At 35.1% G+C, this 10,941-nt stretch overlaps 1 pseudogene; it reads right to left on the reverse strand.

Moving 5' to 3' along the window:
- Positions 1-2,370: 2,370 nt before the first annotated feature.
- LOC108497123 overlaps positions 2,371-10,941 on the reverse strand; it is a 93,365-nt pseudogene continuing 84,794 nt past the window's right edge.

The following is a 10,941-nucleotide window of genomic DNA, read 5'->3' on the forward strand; positions in this document are numbered from 1 at the left end:
GCCAGTTCTTACCGTCTAGTTGTCTTTCACACTGATTACTGCACTTGAAAACATCCTTCAGTTAGTATTTTTCAGCTCTTCATCTGTGTTTCCTTTACCTTCTCTGATATAAAACTGAATAATCAGTAGGACCCACTTTTTTCTGTCTTCAACAGTGATCATTGTGCATATTTCAAAAGCAATAATAGAATAAACCACTAGTTTAGAATAATGGATCTGCTGAAGCCCAGATATTGCTACCTGCTTGGGGCAGAAAATAGGGTTTGTCTTTAGTAGTTTCTGTTCATTGTAAATCCCAGTGTGTGACTGGATATTTACTGGTTAGAGTAGGATTGGGATGGAAAAACATGCAGTATTATTTCACTAAAAGCTGAGATGATTACTCCAATATATGTTTAATACTTATTATAAAAACATATTTAAAAATGACAATGTATGAGATGATAGCAAGAGCTGAGTTTTAACATTAGAATTGGAACATTAAAAATTTAAACCGACCATATTTTACCTAGATTCTTTTCTTTCAGCTTCAGTTATTATTCTTTCTATATTCTTACAGTTTAACAATACAGTAGTACAATATGAATTTGAATGATAAGTGAATTTAAGTGAAAAAAGATGTATTTTCTGTATCTAGGCTTGCCTATACATGGATTTGTATGATCTACAACTACTTACATAGTTGCTGCCTAAAGACTGAAAACAATTACCCCTAAAACCACTGCATTGATTCAACTGAATTAACTAAGGTTTGAATTTACTTCTGCAGTCTATTTTGCATATAGAATATGAATGAATATTGGAGACCTACCATTAGGCTATTAATTACCCTTACAGCACAGTAATTTATTGATATGCTTTCTAATCATGTATTACTCTTATTCTTAATCTTCTTATTATTACTATTTACTTATTTTTAATTTTATGTTATTTGACAAAAGCAGGACAGTCCCCTTGCATAAAAAGTCTTGGTGATTTTTTCTTTGTATGCTTGTATTTTCAATAGTCAAGTATGCAGATACCATGATCAGTTCACATACTAATTACATTCAAACATGAGGTATGCTATTCTGATTGCTCTTTTCCATAGGCAATTTAGAAAATCATAAAATGAATATATGCTACTTATAATGTCACAAAATGACCTTTTGCTAGGTTTCTCAGACCGTCACAGTAAAAAAATGATCTGGCTCTTGAAGTCCTGGAGGAATGAGACACGACCTCTTTGTAACTGATTATTTTGATGCTAAATATGCAAAAGGAAGTCAATCATAATACATTTTATATCAAACCTTGAAGAAGTAATAAATTAGTGTTCATTATCATTATGATAATTTAGTATGAGACTTGATATAAAGTCAGATGTTATTCTGAGATGAAGTAAAGACAAAACCTCTACGCATAATGAAGATTTGATTTCAAATGTAGAAATCTATATGTAAAATGCTTGGTAGAATAGAAGATGAATGTTTTGTGTTTGGAGTGAAATCAAAAGAAGGATCTGTGCGTGCAGAGAGGCTGATGGCAGCCACAATTTAGAGAAGGCATTTGAAATAACCAAATTCTAACATATTGTTTTCTTTTGGATCAGAAACAGTAATGTGTCTTTAATAAAACTTCTTGGAGAACCCTGTGACACAATTGTTGGCAGTAGGCATATATTGAAACTTACATGTAAAGTACCAATAATGAAGCAAAATACAGTATTGGTCTTCCAGATTCTGCCACTTGTATTGAAAAATCTCTAAAAATGCATTTTACTAATTGATCTTGCTTTCTACATACTAGATTTAATTAATTAGATTAAATAGTCTATTTTAATTTAAATCCTGTAGATAAATTTTTAGTGGGAGTTAAACATTTAGTTACATAACTTGTTTTTGAAAGCATATGATTGCCAAAAAACTTCTCTGGCAATCGTTATGAAATTTTTATTGTTGTGAATAAGTAATATAAAATATTTATTGAGATAAATTACAGATTGCTATTTCTTTTTAGTAGTCTAAAAGTAAGTCATATAACCAATATTTATTTATTGCTTAAAAGTAGTATGAAAGTAGCAGTAGGACGAAAAATTTCCTCAAGAATTGAATATAATGATTCAAAATAATTAAGATGGAAATAAGTATTATTTTCTGGATTTTTAAGCTGGAAAATAAATATACTGACTTATACATGTGCATGGTAAGAGTTAGCCATTTTCATTGCTAACTTCCTTATTCTTTTCTTCCACGGTTAAAGCACTTGTGCACATTGCACCCTTAAAAGTACAGAATCATGGAATCATAGAATTCTAGGATCACAGAATCTTGGAATGGTTTGGGCTAGATCTAGTTTCAACCCCCCTGTCAGGGACCAGGACACTTTTCACTAGACCAGGTTCCTCCAAGCTTCATCCAACCTGGCCTTGAACGCTTCCAGGGATGGGGCATCCACAACTTCTCTGGCCAACCTGTTCCAGTGTCTCACCACACTCATAGTGAAAAATTTCTTCCTTACGTCGATTCTAAATATAGCCTCTTTCAGTTTAAAGACATTCCACCTTGTTTGGTCACTTCAGACCTTGTTTAAAAGCCTTTCTCTGTTTTTCTTACAAGCTCAAGCTTCCTTTTATACACTGAAAAGCTGACTGGTCAGTAGTACCTAGGGTTCTCCTTTTTACCTTTTCTGCAGTCATTGGGGTCTTTGCCTGACTGCTGTGACTTTTCAAATATGATGGAGAGAGGGTTAGCAACTATATCAGCTGACTGAAGTCTTCTGCCTTCCTTGTCTGGTTTCTTACACACAGTAATCAAGAGCTCTTGTGCTCTGAAAAAGATTTCCTTAGAGAACTGTCAGTTTTGTTCATCTTCTTTGTCCCTCAGGGCAATTTCCCAAGGGGATCCATCTACAAACTCCTCAAAGAACTGTGAGTTCTAAAATTCAGTCTCTTTACTCTTCCTCTGTCCGCGTCCGTTAAGATCGTGAACTCACCAGGACGTGATCACTGCAGCCCAAGCTGCCAGCAGTCTTGACATCTCTTGTTAGTTGACCTGTTGGCAAGCAACAGGTCCAGTATGGCTTCTCTTTGCCTGTTCCTGCAAAATCCTGGTTTACAACTACTGATTACAGAGCCCCAGTCATGTGATTCATACCACCAGGTTTCAGTGCCAGGGATTTGATCCTAGTTTTCTAGCTGCACAGTGGCTTCCAGCTTCTCTTGTTTTTTGATGCATTCTACTCCATTCATATAGAGTCATTTCAGTTGGGCTGTTGACTGTGTCACCATTCTAGAGGAACATGGCCTAATTTCTTTGAGGCATTTCACAGGTGTTTTCATTATTCAAAACTCTATTCGATTCTCCTGGTAAGTCTGGTTTAAAGCTGTCCTTATAAGTCTGGCTGACTTGTTGGTGAAGACTTTCTTGCCTCACCAATACACTAGCAATTCCTACATTTTTGAAGTACAGCACAGTAGTAATTCATTATCCTTAATTTCTCTTTATAGCACAATGTTAAAAGGTACTAAATACGTTTTCCCTACACACTGATAAAAATGAACTTCACAGAACATTTATTCTATTTGCCAGATGGCCAGTTGCATCCATCTATGAAAGGCATGAACTCCTTTATCTGGAAAAGTTTTACTGACTAGTTTTAAATTTCTAGCTTCAACTGTGGTAGTGGTGTTCTTATTGTTTGGTTTTCCATGTTGAACAATAGAGGAAAGATGCACATTCAAGTAAAGGCTATAAAACTTCTATAGGCATTGACAGCTACAGCTTTGAATGGATCAAGTGAAGCTTTTTTTTTTTTTTTATTAATATGAGTAAGAAATCTCTATGGAAAAAATATACACCATTCAATTGATTTAATTTAGAAATTCAACATATCCTCTTAATATGTATCAATATACTTCTGGCAAGCAGCTCAAGGCTAGAATACAGAGGTGGAGAGCAAGTCTAAGCATGGTCAGCTCCATTCTCTCTCTATTCTGTTCATTAAGTCACTGACATCAGATCTTAATACACTGACAGTAAATCACAAGTGTTTTCGCTGCTACAGGGTATAAAAAGTTATACAATAAAACACAACCATTGCAGAAAATACCTTGTAGCAAATATTAGCAGATAAACTGCAGCTTTTTTTGACTTAATAGCAGAATTAATTTTCTGTCAGTTCTTTGAGTGCTTAGTGAAAAAAACTTTCCTAATTTTAACAAAATAGATTTTCGGTTATTAAGTGTATTTTTGTTAATCTCTGTCATGCACAGTAGTACTATAATTAGGATACTTTACATTACATGGCTGGAATGTTAATCAACAGTATTTCACAAAAAAAGAATCAAGAAGGTTTTCAAGGTTTTTTAGAACATTTCCTTTGATTTTTACTTTTTCATTTTTTGCACATAAAAAGTGAATCCCATTAGATGAAGTATTCATAACTGTTGAAAAGAGTATTCAATCAGTTGAATTATTTTTAACGTAAATTAATGTATATATTCATTCTCTATTTGAATGGAAAGCAATTTTAGCTTAACTGAACACTAATGTAGATGTTAAAAAAAGTATTTTATTTTCAGGTATTTCAATATGAATGCAAATGTATGTTTATTCAGTACACAAGTTAAAGCCAATGCTTTATACTTTCAATACAAAGCTTCTAATGCCCTCACACATAAGCTCTTCATCTTCAACAGTGCTGATTATTTTCGTTCCATATTTATCTCAAAGTCTTCAAATTGCCATATACTCTGCTAGATGATAAAAAAATATCAAGGTGGTGATATCTTTCTACTCTTATCCTTTCTTTCACTTTATTTTCCTTATACATTTCCATGTCATTTTTGTGCTTTTATATTGCTATATTACTATATATAATAACCAAAATGGCTACATACTTCTTTTCCATTGCAACTTGTTCTAAAATAAATCATATACGTATAAACACCGGTCATTCAGTGTCATTTCAATCTATCTCACCCCAAGGGATCTATTAACAAGAACCTGAGTTATCCTCGCCTTCAGGGGCAGGTTGTAACAGTAGTGATAAAAATAGTTTAAAAAGCAAAACAAAAGTAGGAGGAGAAAATACAAAATAAGACAAATGAGGCAAATACAATCACTCACCATCTCCCATAGATAGGCTGACACCCAGCCAGTTTCCATGTGAAAGATAGCTAAGCTCCCTAAACAAGTTGTCCTGGATTTTACTACTAACAATGACATTATATGGCATGGAATATGGGTCATCTGTATAGTTCTGTTCCCTCCCAACCTCTTGCACATCCCCAATCTATTCACTGGTTGAGCAGAGTGACAAATGGCCTGTGCAAACACTGTTCAGCAAGAGCTAAAACATTGCTGGGTTATAAGCATTTTCTTGGTGAAAAATCTAAAACATGTAAGCTGTTATTTAGAAAATTTAATCCACCCCAGCCAAATCCAGTGCACACAGGTGGGTTGTATTACTTATAAAATGTAAATCTCCTTTCAGTACCAGTAAACTACGACAATTTACATCAAGTATTTTTGCCTGAACAGGACCTGAAAGATTCAAATATTATGCAATAGGGAAGGGATAGATAACCGCAATTGTTATAAGGTGGTATGAAATCCTCCTGTGACAGCCAGTCTCTCAAAACAAAGCAACATTGCTCTGGCCAATGTAAAAGGTTAATAGCCCAGGGTCTGGATCCCATTCTGCAATTTTAACTCACAGTTGCATAAATGGAGGCACCTGACCTGAGGCTGAAAATATTAATTGGTCTCCTGTTGGAAGGCTTGATATCACAAATAGCTGAACTACATGGAAGCAGGCATCAAAAGTTAAAGCATCCTGGCTGAGCAGCAGGCACTTTCTGTGGATATCTGCAAATGTCCAGTATTTCATGCTTGACAATGTCATTGCTGAGTCTCAACCAGATGGAATTTGTTTGTTGCTTGGGTCCAGATGGGTACTGACACACAGCAGCAAAGGGAGGGAGTTTCATGTATGCAAGACGATTGCAGAAACGAAACAGGCCTTCTGTCATTTAATCGAATATTGTGAATTATTCATTTATTGATTATTATCAGAATCCTCAGATAAAACAATCCTTTTAAATCCATTTTAACGGCTCTACTCTACATCTATTCTTCAGTCAGGTACTTCTGTGGTATCCTTTCTGAGCATAGATCATGAAGGGAATACAAACATGGAACAGAATTTTGATTTTTATTCCAAGGCAAGGCCTCCTAAAGGTCATTACACAGTGCATCTTCTGTTTTTCTTTTCCTTGTGTCATGGCTAAACCCCAGCTGGCAGCTAAGCACTACACAGCCACCTGTTCATTCCCCACCCCACAGTGGAATGGGGAGAGAGAAAGAGAAGGTTAAAAGTGAGAAAACTCATGGCTTGAGATAAAAGCAGTTTAATAATTAAAATAAAATGAAACAATAAAGAAGAACAATGAAGCTGATGAAGAGTCTAGAACACGTCCTGTGAGGAGCATCTGAGGGAACTAGGGCTATTTAGTCTGGAGAAGAGGCTCAGGGCGCCTCATTAGTCTCTACAACTAACTGAAAGGAGTCTTTTTTGACATGTTTCAAGCAAAAGGATGAGAGGAAATGGCCTTAAGATGTGCCAGGGGAGGTTTAGATTAGATATTAGGAAAAAAATTCACTGAAATAGTGGTCAGATGTCGCGGGGTATCTGTCGTATCAGTTAGGTTTGGTCAGTAGAGAAAGTAGACACACACACACAGAGAGATGAGACAAGGGTGTTTGCTGCCTAAGCACAGCAGCCTGCTTTATGAGAGCTAATCCACACTTTCCCACACACTTATTGTAAATATATTTTTTACAAAAACACCCAAGAATTAACACCTGCACCCTGAAACACAGCCAACAGCCCTGTCCTTGCACATTCCATCCTGTTTATCTCCTTTCTAGTCAGCTCCCTGATACTCAAAGCTGCTCTGTCCATGGGAACAGTTAATTAACTTCATTGCTCTCACAGGAACAGCCTAATACCATCTAATATTTTAAGCTCGTCAAGCTCTAGGGGCTCGGTGGGCCCACCGCCTGCCCCCACAGTCAGACATTTGAGTAAGTTACTCAGGGAGACGGTAGAGTCACCATATCTGAAAGCATTCAAGAGATGTCTGGATGTGGCACTTGGGGATATGGTTTAAGAGTGATTATGGTGGTACTGGGTTGACAGTTGGACTAGATGATCTTGAAGATCTCTTCCAACCTTGATGATTCTGTGATTCTGAATTAATAATAATAAATTGTATGAGAAGAGTAATATCAATGAAAGAGAAATAAAACCCAAGACAGACAAGTGATGCAAATAAGAATATATTGTTCACCACCAAGCAACTAATGTCCAGCCAGTTCCGAGCAGTGACACCCTCATCAACCTGACCCCAGTTTTATTGCTGAACATGATGTCATATGGTATGGAACATGCCTTTGGTCAGCTGGGGTCATCCATCACAGCCTTGTCTTCTCCCATTAGGCATTCCAGAGGCATTAAGGCTGGAAAACACTTCTAAGATCATCAAATCCAACTGTAAACCCAGCACTACCACATTCACCACTAAACAATGCCCCTAAGCACCATGACTACACCATGGCCTTGTTGAATCTCGTACAACTGGCCTCAGCCAATCAATCCAGCCTGTCCAGATCCCTCTGCAGAGCACTCCTTGTACACTCCTAGCCTACTTGCTGGAGGGATGGCGTGAGAAGAAGAAGCTGTGCAAGCACTGCTCAGCAATAACAAAAACATCCATAAATTATCAGCAATGTTTCAGCACAATTCCAAACACAGCCCCATACTAGCCACAATGAAGAAAATTAACTCTGTTCCAGCTAAAACCAGGACACCTTGAAAGACCTTTAACATTATCCTGTAAAACTTCCTTTTTTTCTTATCACAACTGTATGGCAGAAGCATTCCACATCCAACTGATTATGGATTAATTCTCCTTTTCACCTCAGCAGTTTCCAGAACTGGTGAATTCCATAAGAGCAAAGGATTTTGTTTTATTGGTCTAAGTTTAAACTAATATTCACTTTTCCAGCATTGGTCAGCTCTGTGCTACAGTGTCCTTATGGACAAAACTGCCAGTCAGCCATAGGCATTTTCTAAAATTTTTAGACTTGTGAGACTTAATTCAAATTTAGGGCATACATGAGAAAAGAATAACCCACTCTAGGAAACTGAATAAATTTTATGATAACACCTAAAATTGCTTGTTGGCAGTGAAGACCAAGTTGGCTCTGATTTATAATAACTATGCCAAATGGCCAAAGGGTACAGTTTTTTTCCTAACTATAAGGTAATCTTACTACAGCACTTAAAATCAGTAGTTGCCTCAAAACAGGTTAAAAAAAAAATGTTTCTTTTGTGGCAGTTACTTCAGTACTTGAAAACGGTACGTTCTACTATTATTATCTGGATGGAAGTTACATGAGAGATACCATAAATTGGCATTGTTGGTTTCACTATTGTAACATCTAGAAACAGCTAAAATGGCCGAATAGAGATTTGGGGTTTGAATGTAGCAACACTGTATAGCAAAATTCTTTTAACCTCCACTTTAGCGTAGTGAAGTTAGCAAAAAGAAAGTAGACAGAAGTGACATTGCACTAGGACCACGTACACAGGAATTTCCACATATAAGGAAAAATAAATTATGGACAAATTATTCATAACAAAGGCACCCCAAAGATACTCTCCCTAAAGAAAATTGTCTAGTAGCACTTTCTGCTACCTAATGGAAATTCTCAAATCACTGATAATTGTGTCAAAGTCAGAATTGTTCAATAAAAACCTTTTAGTTTTTAAAAATAATCAGATGACATATCCACATAACAAAGTGAGAGAAGATATTTCATTTCACAATAGCCCTGTAGAATAGTTAATACTTCTAAAAGTAAACACTTTAAAATCTGCTGGATCATCTTTAACACACCTTTGAAAGAGCTAGAAGAGGTGAACTCTGGTCAGAGTTAACTTTCAATAAATCTTTTTAACACTGAAGAAGAAAATTAAAAGAAGATGAAAGACATAAAATACATAAAGCAGGTGGAGATTATTTTATGAGGCAGTGGGCACTTGCCATATGAGCATCAATCCTAGGTACAATCCTGTAAAGTTTAATGGAGAGTTTAACTGCTTAAGATAGACAAAAAGTGCTGCAATCAGTGTTAAGCAACATGTCTTTGTGAAAAAAACATATCTCACCCAACTAAACTGATCTGTTTTCTGTGAAATTCCATCATTGTATGCTAAATCTTTTAGATGATTTTTAACTAAAAACTACGCTGTCTGAACAAACTGTTTGCACAGATTCATGTGTCTATCTTCTCTCTCAGGCATATAGCTAGATAAACAAATGGAAAATCTACCCAGGGGTGAATGCATTTCTGATTTGCTGTGTGAAGTACTGACCTGAAGTAGTTACACCTGTAAGCTATATTATCACCAGACAAATAATTCAAGACAGAAAGTGGTGACATAAAAGAGACATGGTGCATGGTTTAGAAGTTCACCCTCTTTGTCAGCAAAGTTTGACTCAAATAATCAAGCCCCTTCTACATGAATTGACTTGTTCTGCTCCCATGATTAGAATAATCTATAATTGACATTTGCATTGTTCTGGGTATGTCAGAGACTAACATTTTTGCAAATACCACCGGCATTGCCACAAAAAAAGTTTTCATTTCAAAATCTGTCTGCTTTCCAGTATAAAACATTCCTATAATTAGCTGACTTTGCTGGTCTGTAATTGAAGAAAAACATAAACTATTAATGTGACAGATGAGTTAGTTACCTTTTAGATAAAACTTCAATAGATAATTCTCTATAAAGAATGATTGGGGAAATATTACAATAATGTAACTCTCATGAAGTTAAGGAAGGAAAATTAAGAGAAATTTACTATTTTGTGGTTTGGTGTTTGGTGATACATGCACAACAAAGATGACTATGCAATATGTCATGCTATTGATAACCATGATTTCCAATTAAAAACAGCCAAGCTACATGCTCCCATTTTTAATTTAAATATCTGACAACTGCTGACAACTGAATCAGCAATGGCTTAAGCAAAATATTAATGTTTAAGGAAAATATGTCATCCTGAATGTCATTCACCATATATACATTTACTATATATACAAAGTATATATAATGATTTCTACTACAAAAAAATACTCTTATGCTTCTGAACTGTCATCCTCCCCCAAACAATTAAAATACAAAAACCAGTATTAATATTCAATAAATGGCTATTCCTTAATTAAAACAACAGCTACAAATCACCAGACTTTTAGACTACAATATTCTTGTTATGTATTATGCAACACTGAAAGTTATAATGAAAGCATGTAAAGTACGTTAGGAATATTCACTGTAGTATAAAGTAATATAAAAATAGCACGTAATGATGTATATAATAGTATATAATAATATAAAAAAGTCCTATGTCAAAGCACTAATTGATAAATTAATAAGGATAAATTAAATATATAAATTATAATGGGTATTTAAACAATGAAATATCTTTGTTATTACATTGTTAAGTGTTACTACTAGCAGCAAGATTTCTCCTGTTTATAAGCCTGCAATACTTTGTTGGTACAAGAAAAGGAAATTTCCAACACAATGGCCAATAAATATAATATTGCCAATTGTAGATGTGTTTCAGTATTAAAATTTTTTGTTGTTGTAATAAGATTATGTTTGAGACTGTAAAACAGAATGGACAACATCCAAGATAAACTCAAATACAAGCAGTTTAGTGTTTTAAAGTACTAGCAATCAAGCAACCACCATTGTTCAATATGATTCCTTGATTGCTCTTTGCAAAAGTATCATACAAAAATTATCATAGAAACTCCTGAGTTGAAAGGGACCCACAAGGATCATAAAAGTCCAAAATAATTAATATATTCAATATGTATATAA

The sequence above is a fragment of the Lepidothrix coronata genome, unplaced genomic scaffold (genome assembly GCF_001604755.1).
Source record: "Lepidothrix coronata isolate B3197 unplaced genomic scaffold, Lepidothrix_coronata-1.0 Scaffold45, whole genome shotgun sequence".
NCBI classification, from domain to species: domain Eukaryota; kingdom Metazoa; phylum Chordata; class Aves; order Passeriformes; family Pipridae; genus Lepidothrix; species Lepidothrix coronata.